Here is a 15,994-nt window from a genome sequence, read left to right as displayed (position 1 = left end):
GCACCCTCAGTTTTCATAGGAACATAGTTTCCCTTAAAGACAGTCCTCCACACCTTCCAATCAGTATTCTGAAGGTAGATATGCATCCTCTAGTTCCATAAGAAGTAATTAATACCACTGAAAATAGGAGGTCATGTGGAAGATGGTCCCTCGGGGAAAGGGGTCACGGAGCTATGAGCCATATGTGATCTTTTTGCAAAATAACAACTAGTCTATGCTACGTGACTTTGATACCAATTGTTAGCTTTACCGTGATCCCAAGAGGGGGGGTGAATTGGTATTTTTAAAATTTAACCCCTAGGTATTCCTCCTAACAGTAGTATGTTCACAACCCTATGGTCAATCTAGTGCAAGTAATATAAATATATCATAAATTAAATGAAGCAACAACACATGCACCAGAAAAATAATAAAGTAAGAGTGACACACAGAAATGTTATCAAGGTTCGGCCAATTGCCTACATCCCCGCCTTGGCTAACAAGCACAAAGATTACCACTATCACTTGCTCACTTAACCAGGTGGAACGACACCTATACAAACCCGGTCAATTAGCACAGGGCTGACCTTAACCTTTACAACAATCCTTACCGAACTAGATTACCGCACCATCAGGCCATGCCTGGAATCACTCAGATTTACAATCAAATGGTATAATATAAAAGTGCTTTCACGTAAAGCAGATTTGTACCCAAATGCGTTCAATCACATACACCACAAATGATTTAATATGTAAGCTTAGTGTGGTTCAACAGTTCAACTCTCAAATGTATTTTTTATCAGTGTAGTGAGTATGTGAGAGTGTCAACAACAATTTGTGTATCTCAAAATATTCAATCAAACGTGTTCACACAGAATATCAAGTGAGTTTCAAGTATGTCAATCAGTAGGATGTCTCAATCACGAATATAGTGTATATGCTTGGTTTGTAAAAGCTATGCAATCTTTGTATTTAGCAAATGATATATACTTGAATAAATATTGCCACAAAGATTAATATAACAAACACAAATATCTTTTCACAAATATATCACTATAGATTCCACAAGATATTTGAGTAAGTTTGAAAATATTTTTGCAAGCCAAAAACAAATACAAGCTTCCTAAGATATTACAATATGAATGCAACACTCATAAGCTTAGGTAAGTCTTCTTAGGATAGGCTTATGAGCAAAGTCCCCTAAAAGCACTTAGGTAATGCTCTCAAAAAAATTGATTCAAACAATCAAACAAGGAGAGCAAACCTATCAATGCAATCACTCAATCAACTTACAAGGACTTTTGACAATAGAAGAGGGTAAGTATGAGTGGTTTTTGAGAAAGTAGGAATAGTAGTGAGAGTTTTGCTTTGAGAGAAAATATTTGGATTTTGTATGCTAATCATATTGCTAATTTTCCCAAATGAAGGGGTATATATAGACACCCCAAGAATTATAACCATTGGGGACCTATTGGTAATTATTAGAAAAGTTTAATGATGTTTTAGCAAATTTAACCATGTTTAAAATATTTTAACCACGGTAAAAAATCAGGGCAACCCGAGAGGTCCGGTTGCCAGAAACCTTTTCGGTCGACCGAAGTTCATATGGTTCGGCCGACCAGGACCCTTTTGAACTGGAGACTCGGTCGACCAAAAGTGCATGTCTGAAGGGCAATTTTCCATTTTACCGAGATTCGATTGACTAGGCCATTTTGAACTGAATAGTTCGATCGACCAAACTGTTGGGATTTCTCCTGATGACCCTCGATCGAGTAGACAGTTGCAATACAAATTTGGCTTGGTCGACCAGGTGGTCAAAATGTTGACTCCTAAGGGGTTCGGTCAGCCAGGTGTTTTGAACTAACCTAATTCGATCGACCGAGATGTGGTCAACTGGTTGACCCAGACCTGTTCAGTCGACTGGGCAGAGTGAATTGCCAAGGTTGGTCGACCAAAAGTGCACAATGTGTGCATTTCGGTCCTGTTATGATTCACTCAAACCCTAATCAAGTGTCTAACATTCATAGGTGCAATGGTGAGTGTCCTAGGGTCATTTATGGCTCCTTTTGGAGATACCGAAAAAATCTGGTGTCGGTCGACCGAAGGGTAAACCCTAAGGTCATTCTAAGGTCATTTTCATTTTGAGCATTGTGAGCTTACGTATTAAAACATGCATGTGGCGTATGTGATTATTACAAGCCAAAGACCCTAATTACTATTACAGACCTTTGAATAAATATGAAATACATACAAATAGAAACTAGGTCTTCAACTTCACTTTCTCTTTGTGCATTATGATTTGCCAAATTAAGTACCTGCATATAACTTCAAATACCCATTAGACACAATGAATATCTATCATAATCAAAATCGGGCGTGACCTATAAGGTCAACATTTTCATTCTAAATTCTTCTACACAGTTTAGTAAATTGATCACATGATTTATCTTTATGTGCAAGAAAAAGTACCCATTGTGAACCTAGAAAAATCATCTACAATTATGAATGCATACAATTTTCCTCATGGACTTTGAACTTGATTAGGGCCAAACAAATCTAAGTGTAGCATTTCAAGTGGTCTAGTGGAGGATATGATTTTTTTTTTCGTAAAACTTGATCTAGTTTCCTTACCTATTTGACATGCATCACAAATTTTATCTTTTACAAAATGTGTTTTTGATAAGCCTTTAACTAAATCCTTTTTCACTAGTTTTGACAAAAGATCCATACTAGCATGTCCTAGATGTCTATGTCACAACCAACTAGCTTCATTTATAGCGGAAAAAACATGTAACTTGTTAAGAAGCTAAATTATCTAAACTAGTGGTATACATATTTTCATGGCGTTTAGCAGTAAAAAGTACTTTGTTATCATATTTACTCTGAACAATGCATTTATCATTTTCAAAAGATATTTTATAACCTTTTCCACATAGTTAGCTAATACTTAACAGATTATGCTTCAAGCCATCAACAAGTAATACATTATCAATAATGAGAGAAGGTTCCTTACCCACCTTACCTAAACCGATGATTCTCCCCTTTGCATTGTCCCTGAATGTCAGGAACCCTCCTTCGTTGGGAGTGATGGACGTGAACTTGGCCGTATCGCCAGTCATATGCCATGAACAGCTGCTATCTAGGTACCACTTATCCTTAGATGAGGATGACCTCAAGCACACTTGAAAAAAATATTTGGGTAACTGATGTTGGTCCCCAAATTTTGTTGGGTTTAAAGGGGTTAGTTCTTGATTCACCTTTAACTCTCTACACTTTCTTAATTCTCACATTTTTGTCTCTAAAAGGACAGTCAAATTGAATATGACCTATTTGTTTACATTTAAGACATGTTATTTTCCTAACTGATTCTTTAGGCGGAATGTAGGATTTTGATTTGAGAGTAAAATATCCCATATACAGATCAGTTCGCCTAACATTCCCAATTCCATTAAATCCAAGACCTTCTTTGCTAAGTGAGTTTCTTTGGGCTCCAAGAAGTTTTTCAAAATTATTTTGGCCCTCTGTAAATTTGAAGATGTTGTCCTTACAAGGCTTAATATCCTATTTTGATACTAACAAACAAGTAGAAATTAACATGCTGTGTTAAATGATATATTTTCAGGACTCAATGATGAATACAAGGCTAGAGAATTCATGAGAGCTTGTACTTTAGATAAGGATGATTATATCAAGCTTGAAGTATGGATTTAAAGATAAAGCCTGAAGATCATGAGAGCATGAGGATTAAAGAGAACTTGATGAAAGCTCAAAGATTAGTGAACCTCAAAGTCTGAATTTTTGATGAAAGATCAAGAGAGATAAAGAATTCAAAGCTCATATATAATTTAGGATCATTGAAGCTCAGCAAAGAAGACAAAGAGAACTCAAAGCAACGAAAAGTCAAATGAGTCTTTAGGACAAGTCTTTGTAAGTACTTCAAGAATGATTCAAATATGTTTTTCATTTTGAAGCTCATTAGGCAAAGACAGACTTAGAGACTTTAGTTTAAGTCTTGGAACATGTTTTTCAAAGTTAAACAAGTTAATATTCCAAGAATATCTAAGCATAAATGAGAGAGTTAAAAATGTTTTTAAAAGGAGGAATGTCTGTTGGACATACGACTATCATCTTTTTAAAGGATTTTAAATAGAAGTCAGAAGCCTGACATATGACTGCTAATGACAAATGAGACGCCTGTGTGCATTTTGCCAACTAACTGCCAACATTCTGAGTGTTTTAAAACTTAGTTGTTCTAGTGACAGACGACTGCCAACATAAGAAAAGCCGACTGCCACCTTTCTATTTGAAATCAATATGTTGTAATACATGGACAGCCGACTGCCAGTGACTACACAGTCGTTTGGCTCGCGGCAAATTTCAAAATTTCCAATGGCCATATTTTTGAAATTTAAATTATTTGAAGCCCAAACTAATTTATAACTTGAACCTTACTCCAAGTGAACTTGGGGAACAAGCAAGAAGCCTTTCTACATTTATAAATACCCTCAAGTAACATTGATTTGTATATATAAGAAACAAGGAATTCAATTCAGTTATCATATTTCTCTCAAGTGTTCTGAAATTGATAAAGCTCTCTATTGCTCACATCTTGCTACAAACTTGCACAAAATATACTGAAGTCTTGCTGATCTTGTCACCAATCTTGTGCTTCAATTACAAATTCTTTCATCTATTGAAAGAACCCTACGGTGATACAACTCTAGAGCTTCAATTTGAATTTCATATTCTGATCTTTATTGAAGTATATTAGTGTGCTATAACTGTTGTACTAATCAACTCTTTTAGGAGCAAATTATTTGTACGCATCTATTTGATTTATTTCTTGTAGATTGATGATTCCAAGGATTGTTTGGATCATTTGCTAAGTAAGGGAATATTACTTAGAGAGGCGGGCTCTAGCCTAGTTAAGGAGTGACTAGACGAGGTTGATCATTTGGAGAAGGCTAGCTCTAGCCTTAACCAAGGAGTGTTGTAAAGGTATTGTTCCGCCCGTCAAAGGATCAAGTTTAGTGAATCGTTTGGTGGTTTATCAAAGGCGAGGAAGTAGGTTGGGTATAAGCTAAACCTCGTAAAAATCCCTATCTCACTCTCTCTTTCCTTTACTCTCTTTATTTTGAGTACATATTTAAATTGCGTGGATGGTTTAAATTGGAAATGATACAAACTATGTATATTTGGAAATCAAGTAAACTTAAAGTTCAATTTTGATTTGGGATTACGGAAACCGAAAGGGAGTACGTTGGTTGATTTCGGAAAGAGTGTTGGATTTCATATTACACATCATATTAAAGAAGCAAATCCATTACTACAAGGCTTGATTCAAATTTATAACCATGGCTGACAACAAAAGTTGAAAGTTGAATTTAATATAATGATATGTTGTTGTTGAATGGTTTAAAGTTTGAATGTGTTTATATTCCAAAGAGTGTTGAATCTTGCATACTTCCATTAATCTAATAGTGCTATAGTTAACTTATACTTAGGAAATTAATTGGTTGTTTGGTTTGAATATTGTGCTTAATTGATTAGTTGTTCAATTATGCTGTTGATTGGATAAAGGAAACTAAGTTCTTGTGTGATTGACAAATTAAGAGAACAAGTCAAGAATTGGTTAAAAGAAATAAAAGAAGTTTAAAGGATTCTTAAAAGGAATTAAAGAAAATTTTAAAATCCAATTCACCCCCCCCCCCCCTCTTTGGACTACACCTTGCTTTTCAATTGGTATCAGAGAGGGGTTATAGAAAATCTTAATGAGTAGCTATAAAAAGATCTAAATGGCTAACTTAGGCGTAGCTCCCTTTGGAGAGGAACAATCTTCAACTCAGCCACCCATCTTTTGTGGTTTAAACTATACCTTTTGGAAAAAGAGAATGCAAATATATCTCCAAACTATGAATTGGAAAGCTTGGGAGGTTGTCATGGATGGAGACCTAATGCCCGCTAAGATAGTAAATGGAAAACAAGTTCCCAATGAAAAAATTGATATGACAGACTTAGATTATAAGATGCTGCAAGTTAATTCTAGTGCTATGAATGCCTTATATTGTGCTTTAGATGCCAATGAATTTAATAGATTAATGGCTTGCAAATCAGCTAAGGAAATATAGGACAAGCTTGAAGTCACTTACAAAGGAACTATAGATGTTAGGGATAATAGGATCGATATGCTTACAAGTGAATATGAAGCCTTTAGGATGAACCCGGATGAATCCATACTTAATATGTTTACTAGGTTCTTTACTTACATATGAAATGACAATGAATGAAAAGAGTGGAAAAACCAAAGCCCAAGATTCAATAGCCTTTAAAGCCTTAAAAGAAAACTCAAATAGTGAAATGTATGAAGATGAAGAAGCCTTCATATCTAAAAAGCTAGCAAGGATACTAAAAAGGAGAAACAAATTTAAAAGAAGAAACCAAGACTCTGAATCAGAAGAAGAAGATATTAGCAAGAAATCAAAGGATAAAACTCCTACACGCTATTATTGCAACAAACCTGGACATTAAAAACTGGAATGTCCACTACTTAAGAAAGAGTCCAAGAAGAAAAAGAAAAAGGCCATGAAAGCCACTACTTGGGACAACATGAGTACAAGTAGTTCGGAAAATGAATCAAGTGACCAAGAGGTTGCTTATACGTGCTTTATGGCTTGGGATAATGAGGAAAGCTCCTCATTTAAATCTTTAAATAATTCTTGTAGTAATGAATCCGATGATGAGTGTATGCCATCTTATGAAGAATTTCAATATGACTTATTAAATGTGCATAAGATGTTAAAAGTAACTAATTAGAATACTTCATTGAAAAATAAGAATGAAAGTATGATGAAAGAGTTAGAATCCCTTAAGGCTGCAGAAAGAGAAAAAGATTCTAGAATCAAGAAAATAGAAAGTAAGAATAAAGTTATGACAAAAGAATTAGAAGCTAAAAATCTTGCTGAAAAAGAAAAAGACTTAAAAATCAAAGAATTAGAATGCAAGAATGAAAATATGATAGAAGACCTTCGATCCCTATCCTCTATAGAATATAAGAAAGATATATATATTTCTAAATTAGAGGATAAGATAAGAAAGCTATCTCTAGAATTAGAGAAATCACTAAAAAAGGTTGATGACAAGAAAGATATAGAGATAAATGATCTCAAAAATAAATTGGAGATAAAGAAAAGATCATTCATAACTTCACAAAAGGAAAGGAAAACCTTGACAAAATGATAGGCTCACAAAGGATGACCTTAAACAAAGAAGGCATTGGTTTTAATGGAATTAAAAATAAAAAGAAAAAGAATCTTTACATGGGATATTTTTCAAAAGCATCCAAAGATTATGCAAGGTCATCTTCTAATGCCCATAGTAACACCATATGCTATCAATGTAAGAAAAAGGGGCATATAAAATTTGAATGTCCATTTAAGAGAAATGGTGTGAAAACTAAACAAGTATGGAGAGTTAAGGAAGCATCTCTTGTGAAACCTACTGGACCTAAAAAGGTATGGGTACTAAGATGAAAGACTAGTTCATAAACAAAAAAACTTCATGGATTAAGTCATTCCCCTTTAAAAGTTGAGAAAATAACTTAATTTAAAGATGAGTTTAAAGAGCTTATTATAACAAATTCAAAATGACATTGTTGGCAAACATCATAGGATGAGTTTTACAAGGCTTAACTTAAGAAAAATATTAAGAAAATATCAAATTGAGCATTATTACATAAGTGCCTTGATTAAGAAAAAGATATTTGAGAATGAAAGCCTATATGCTACATGCTTACATGCCTATATGATATGCTATATGCTACACATGCATGACTTGACTTGACTTGACTTATATTGATAATTTATGGCTCAATATGTTGAAAATTTGAGCATGAGATTATTGAGCAAAAGCATGAATTTTGATATGAGATTAATTCTTGACCATGTATGCTATTGATGAATCATATGGATAAACTTACTGCTCTTTATATTGATATCTATGAGCTATGAAAGATATAATAGTTAGATTGGTATCCATAAGCTATGCATAATGTGAATATGACTTTGATATCTATAAATTACTTTTGTATCCATGAATATTTTAATTAATATCAAAATTTAAAAGCTCACTTGGTATGACAATCTTAAAGTTAAATTTTTTTTTTTAAGAATGACAAGTATGATTATATCTATGAGCATGGTATGACATTGATGATATCATCATGATTTTGATATTTGGTACATGATATGAATCAATGTTTTGAAACATGGGATGATAAAAGTATAATTGGTGAAAAAACTAAATATATTGAATTCATGGGGAGTGTTATGACTTATTGCTTATATTATGATCGTTTCCCTATTAATCAATTGATATCATGAATTCAATTTTAAATTGGTATCATTAAATCAACAACTAGTATGTTGAATAATGTCAAAGTGGAAAAAGTTGTTAGTAAAGATATGACTATTAAAACACACTACACATGCTCTATTGAAAAATAATAATTGAGTGTGTACATATGTTTGATATGCATGTTTGATGATATGCTCAAAATATGATTTTATTTGAACTTAATCATTTCTTTTCTCTTTTTGATTAATGTCAAAAGGGAGAGAAGTTTTAAGCAAAAATTGAGCATGGTATTGCAAGAATTGAGCATGAACATAATATATATCAAAAGGATGAAAAGTACTTGATATTGAAAGGGGGAGTCTTTTTAAGGCTCACTCTAACTTTTGCTTCTTGTTTGTCATCATCAAAAATGGGGAGATTGTTGGTCTTACAAGGCTTAGTATCCTATTTTGATGCTAACAAACAAGTAGAACTTAACATGTTGTGTTAAGTGATGTATTTTTATGACTCAATGATGAATGCAAGGTTAGAGAATTCATGAGAGCTTATACTTCAAATAAGGATGATTATATAAAGCTTGAAGTATGAATTTAAAGATAAAGCCCAAAGATCATGAGAGCATGAGGATTAAAGAGAACTTGATGAAAACTCAAAGAACAATGATGCTCAAAGTCTGAATTTTTTTATGAAAGATCATGAGAGATAAAGAATTGAAAGCTCACATATAATTCAGGATCATTGAAGTTCAGCAAAGAAGACAAAGAGAACTCAAAGCAATGAAAAGTCAAATGAGTCTTTAGGACAAGTCTTTGTATGTACTTCAAGAATGGTTCAAATATGTTTTTCATTTTGAAGCTCATTAGGCAAAGACAAACTTAGAGACTTTAGTTTAAGTCTTGGAACATGTTTTTCAAAGTTAAACAAGTTAATATTCCAAGAATATTTAAGCATAAATGAGAGAGTTAAAAATGTTTTTAAAAGAAGGAATGTTTGTTGGATAGACGACTAGTATATTTTTAAAGGATTTTAAGCAAAAGTCAGAAGTCCGGCAGACAATTGTCAAGTTGTTGACAGATGATTGCCAGTGACAAATGAGGCGCCTATGTGCGTTTTGTCAGCCGACTACCAACATTCTGAGTGTTTTAAAACTGAGTTGTTCTGGTGACAGACAACTGCCAACATAAGGACAGCCAACTGCCACCTTTTTATTTGAAAACAATATGTTGTAATACATAGATGGCCGACTGCCAGTGACTACACAGTCGTCTGGCTCGCAGCAGATTTTAAAATTTCCAACGGGCATATTTTTGAAATTTAAATTATTTGAAGCCCAAACTAATTTACAACTTGGACCTCACTCCAAGTAAACTTGGGGAACAAGCAAGAAGCCTTTCTACATCTATAAATACCTTCAAGCAACATTGATTTGAATATAAGAGAAACTAAGAATTCAATTCAGTTATCATATTTCTCTCAAATGTTCTGAAATTGAAAAAGCTTTCTATTGCTCACATCTTGCTACAAACTTGCACGAAATATATTGAAGTCGTGCTGATCTTCTCACCAATCATGTGCTTTAATTACGAATTCTTTCATCTATTGAAAGAACCCTACCCTCATACAACATTAGAGCTTCAATTTGAATTTCATTTTCTAAATTTTATTGAAGTATATTAGTGTGCTATAACTGTTGTACTAATCAGCTCTTTGAGGAGCAAATTATTTGTACGCATATATTTGATTTATTTCTTGTAGATTGACGATTTCAAGGATTTTTTGGATCGTTGGCTAAGCAAGGGGATATTGCTTAGAGAGGCGGGCTTTAGTGTAGTTAAGTAGTGACTAGACGAGGGGACATCATTTGGAGAAGGCGAGCTCTAGCCTTAACCAAGGAGTGTTGTAAAGGTATTGTTCCGCCCATCAAAAGAACAGGTTTAGTGAATTCTTTAGTGGTTTGCCAAAGGCGAGGACGTAGGCTAGGTATAAGCCGAACCTTGTAAAAATCTTGGTCTTACTCTCTCTTTCCTTTACTTTCTTTATTTTGAGTACATATTTAAATTGTGTGGATGGTTTAAATTGGAAATCATACAAACTACGTATATTTGGAAATCAAGTAAACTTAAAGTTCAATTTTGATTTGGGATTGCGGAAACCGAAAGGGAGTACGATGGTTAAATCATATTTTGCAGAAACCATACGAGAGTACGTTACTTAGTTAACATCACAAAGATAAAATTAACTAAGAGTTTATTTGAATTATGGATTTTGGAAAGAGTGTTGGATTTCATATTACACATCATATTAAAGAAGCAAATCCATTACTACAGGGCTTGATTCAAAATTATAACTAGGGTTGACAACTAAAGCTGAAAGTTGAATTTAATATATTGGTATATTGTGGTTGAATGGTTTAAAGTTTGAATGTGTTTATATTCCAAAGAGTATTGAATCTTGCATACTTCCATTAACCTAATAGTGTTGTAGTTAACTTATGCTTGGGAAATTAATTGGTTGTTTGGTTTGAATATTGTGCTTAATTGATTAGTTGTTTAATTGTGTTGTTGATTGGATAAAGGAAACTAAGTTCTTGTGTGATTGAACAATTAAACAAACAAGTCAAGAATTGGTTAAAAGAAATAAAAGAAGTTTAAAGGATTCTTAAAAGGAATTGAAAGAAATTTTAAAATCCAATTTGCCCCCCCCCCCCCTCTCTTGGGACTACACCTTGCTTTTCAGTAGATAATCTTGGAGCTATCCTTCAATTTTCTTTCAAGTTTAGTCATTTTCAAATTCTTTTCTTCTTGCCAAGTAGAATAAGTAGATTTTCCCATTTCAACATGCTTTAACCAATTTTCACTTTTTTTTTTCAAAACATCATTTTCCTTGGTCATTTTGTTTAACAATTTTGATACACGAATATATTCATATTGCAATTATTTATATGTAAGCATGCTATCAAAATCATAATCGTCATCATTAGAATAATAGGAAGATTAAGAGCAAGAAGATATTACCTCATCATCGTGTGCCATCAGACACAAGTTAGCAACCTCTGAACCACTGCAGTCTGAATTTGAATCACTGCTATTTTGTTTATCCCACGAGGTGCCTGTTTTCCTATACTCCTTTTTTAGCAATGGACAGTTAGTTTGATATGCTCGAACTTATTACAATTGTAGCACGTGGGAGCATTTGATTTTTCTTTTCTTTTACTAAGCTCTCCATTCTCAGATACTGAATCTCTAAACTTTCTAAATAGCCTACTATTCTTTCTAAAGAACCTGCTGAATTTCTAGGTAAGCATAGCCATGTCATCTCCAGATTTAGGTTCACTGCACTCACTAGATGTATTAGTATACTTTTTTTAAAGCAGTCACCTTTTTTATTCTATTTTGCTTATTTACTCTCTCATTAATGGCCAACTTGTATGTGATGAGTGACCCTATCAGTTCATCTAAGGATATAGCTTTTAAGTCTCTACCCTCAGCAATGGAAGTAGCCTTAACTTCCCACATAGGTGGCAAACCCCTAAGAATTTTCCCAATCATCTCATACGTGGGATATGTCTTGCCTAATGCATGCAAGGAGTTAATGATATAAGTGAATCATGTGTACATGCTCTGAATAGACTCACTAGTGTTCATCCTAAATGCTTCATATTCACTAGTCAACATATCAATCCTACTATCTTTGACATCTCTAGTACCTTCATAAGTGACTTCTAACTTATCCCAAATTTTTTTGGCAGTAGAACATGTCATAACCCTGTTAAACTCATTTACATTAAGACCACAGTATAAAATATTCATCGCAGTTGCATTTATACTTATAGCTTTTATATCATCATCAGTATATTCCTCCTCTATCTTAGGGACTCCAACCTCATCTTCAATTTTCATGGGAACAAAATTTCCTTTAGATACTACTCTCCACACCTTCTAATCAATAGTTTGAAGGTATATGCACATCCTTTTGACTCACTCGAAAAATGAACAGCTCGGAAGCTATCCCAAGTATAGGAGTTACGTCGTGTAATATTAAGTCCAAGGGCTAGATCGTCTCCTCAGGGAATGCGTTTTAATCTCATATTTTATGTTTACCCAATCGAAACAAAAAGGTTACTGAACTCAGTTCAGATTCGGATTTTCAGGATGGTTCAATTTCACTTTTGACGAATTAAATGACAGGTAATTTAAAAACCTTAAACCTAACAAGCATTGAATTAACGAGCAAAGATGGAAACTCTAATCTACTCATGGAAACACTAAAATTTCAATTAGACACATACGTGGACAAAAAGAAACGAACCTTTAACAAAACTACAAAATTGAAGTAAGCACCATAATTTAAACGCAAACATGAATTAAAGCAGAATTTAAATTAAGTGAAGATAAATAAAGCTACCAATTTAAATGCTTAGACCTAATACTAACTTTAACTACGAACAAGATAAGTAAATAATTAAAAAAAAAAAAATCAAACTTCAATAAAAAAAATTAATATCCTTTAACAATTATTCATATTCTAAACTTCCAATAAACTATAACAAAGATAAAGAAATATTATTTCATTGCAATTAAGAAAAATAGAAAAGAAAAGAAAAGAAAAGGAGAGAGAGAGAGAGAGAGAGAGAGAGAGAGAGAGAGAGAGAGAGAGAGAGGGAGAGAGACAGACAGAGCAGCAAGGGGCTGGCTGGTTTGCTGGTAGTCACGGCTGGTGCTTGATGGAGTTGCTGGCCGAGAGGGATTGCTGCTGTGGTGGATATTCTGCTGGTAGAGGTTTTGGTGGAGGTTGTGCTGTGCGAATGGGAGCTTCTGCTGCTGTGCTCTGCTTGGCAGATGGCTCAGGAGACAGGGACTGCTGCCTGGTGTGGCTCGGGTGACTGCAGCAGGGAGTGGAATTTGTGGCTATGAAGGAGGTTGCTGGCTGGAGTTGCAGTGATTGGTAGAGAAAGGGATAAAGGGAAGGGAAACCAGAGAGAAATAAGAAGAGTAAGAGAGAGTAAGAGAGAAAGACAGGGCAAAGGAGAAGTAAGGGAAGAAGAAGAAGGAGAAGAAGAAGAAGAAAAGGGTGCGGCTGGGGCAGCGCCCAACAGGGAAGAGAAAGGGAAAAAAAAGAGAATAAAATGGGGAGAGGGGAAACACAGCCCTAAGACCCGGATTTTCCAACCTAGGAACTTGACCCTACCCGGCCTACATGGCTGGGTCACATCAATGGTCTAATACATTTGTTTTCTTTTTTTTTATTCTTCATTTTTTCTCTCTGTTCACCACCAAATTTAACCTTCTTGGAACCTATTCCTCACAAAAATAAAAACAGTAAAGTTGTAGATAATCCTTTCCTCTCCATAAATTTGAATCGTCTTGATCAGAGCTCGGACGGAAAAGTTATACATGAAATACGAACAGGTGTCGGTTTTGGTTCCTGGGAATTTTCCTGCGATAAAATATTACCAAAAATTCATAAATTGAACAATAAAACTCAAGAATGATAATTTTGGCACTTTATTAAATATTGGATAAATTTGGACACTTAATTAAAAATATAAGCCATAGAGACCGAATCAAAGTGCCCAATTACGCAGTTTTGACGGGTAATCACACCCCCCAATTAACATTTTTCTAGTCTCTAGCAAATAACGTGAATGAATTTCAGGGTAATGCCTACAACTACGAACTCCAGTGAACATGAAATTAATGCACATGCAAACACAACCATACCGTTTCATATACAAGAACATAACTGAATGTCGCACAAGCTTGTTTATATTCAGTACACACAACTCCAAAGCGCATCACTCATGCAAGTTTCGTCGTTTATATGTCATTTAAGAGTAGTATACTCACATGAAGTTAATCAGTGGCACATTCAGAGTTAATGCAGTCATATAAGTTTGAGTATAAATAGGTAAACTCTCGAGGTGTGTGTGATGTGTGTGACTCAGTACACTTGAGATACGAGTGGACACCTACAGAATGGTCGCTTTGACTCGGCCTAACTGGTATACCCTAAAAAATACTCAAAGAAGATGGGTTCACTCGTCATATGTGAGGAGGAGTATCGCGATCAAACATCCCACATATTAAAAGGAACAAACTCTAAGTATATGGAGTGGACTAGTCTGGAAAGGATCTAGCCTATCTATGAGGTGTTGGTTCCTTCACCCTAGCATCTTCTTACCTACTCGCCACATCCAATTGAGACCACCCTAGATCAACTTATTCACAAACTTATCGTGAATACATCTGAGGCATTAACCGATTGAAGCATCTTCATACGTGGAAAACATGTGTCGTGTTCTTGACTTTTTGTGATATGTATTTGGGTCAGCATTGACATTTCATTTCATGCGCATGCTTATTTCTTGTTTTTTTTTTTTTTATCATTATTCATTCTCTGTCTTTTCTTGATCAATTAAGACAATCATAACACTTCTTTTATAATCTTCATACCATCAATGGGAATTGTGCTCGAATAGGGATCCATGAATTAAGTATATCTCTAGGGGTGGCTCAACCTTCACATTTTGAGTAGGCTACAAGACCTAGGTTTCTATCTCCCCACTAGGTGTCACCTCTAGGCTAGCAAATCAAAAACAAAGACTAGTGTACAAGGGATCATCCAGAAAAAGAGAATTGAATTCTGTGAACTCTTATTTGATATTAATGCTCAAAAGGACGATAAATAGCTCAAGGATATCTCACAAGGTGTCATAGTCGTCACGGGTGTTCTTTCAGTACTCACAGGAAACCCTAAGTGCAATGAATCAAGTGAATGTGTTTATTCAGCCTCGTGAGATGCCGCGTAAATACAAGAAATTATATAGCCAAATTAACACGAATGTACTACCAATCAATTCTTCATAGAGTATCATAAAGTCATATAAAGAGAAACTATGCATGATTGACTCAAGTGTGTCATTCTTAAGTTATACGCAAGTATGTGAAAGGTATGAATCAATGTTAAGCATGGCATAATGCAATGTAATCCTTCAGTGCTCCTCTTTCTTTCTCTCTTTCTTTTTGATTTTTTTTCTTTTGATTTTTTTTTATAATATAAAACCCATATAAAACCCAGTACGTGTACGTGCACAGTGTTACATGCGAATGCTCATCCCCCCCAACAATTGTGGAACATTTTCCTCAATGTGAAAACATAGGGGAAATAGAAAAGATTGTGCATGGGAAAGGTAAGGCGTACCTGAGTGGCGAAATAATGGAAAACAAAAATCGAACTACGAGAAAATGGACTTGAAAACTAACTAAAAATAAAATAAGATAAAATAAAAGGAAAATAAGGGAAAGAAAAACATCACAATTGTCTGGCGGAGGCTCGATAGGAATTTCGTCTGGTGGCCGCAGGTCTATAAATTGCACCGGTGGTTCTCTAAATTTGAGCCGCCACAATCGATCAGTCTTCATACCTACACGAAAATTAGCCTCGAATAAATCAATATGCGTTAAAATACCAAACAATATGTGTGTAGATCTGTAACGACCTCAAAATTCTTATCATTTCATTTTTTTTTTTTTTAAATATAAACAATACACATTCCTACGCAGCAAAAACTCAAATCATAAAACCATTTATACATAAACTGTACAATACCAAAATCTAGAATATATAGACCATGCAAAAATATCCTTCCAATGCCATCTACTCA

Source organism: Malania oleifera, chromosome 2, assembly GCF_029873635.1.
Source record: "Malania oleifera isolate guangnan ecotype guangnan chromosome 2, ASM2987363v1, whole genome shotgun sequence".
Lineage (NCBI taxonomy): Eukaryota > Viridiplantae > Streptophyta > Magnoliopsida > Santalales > Ximeniaceae > Malania > Malania oleifera.
Note: the sequence above shows the minus strand (reverse complement) of the source record.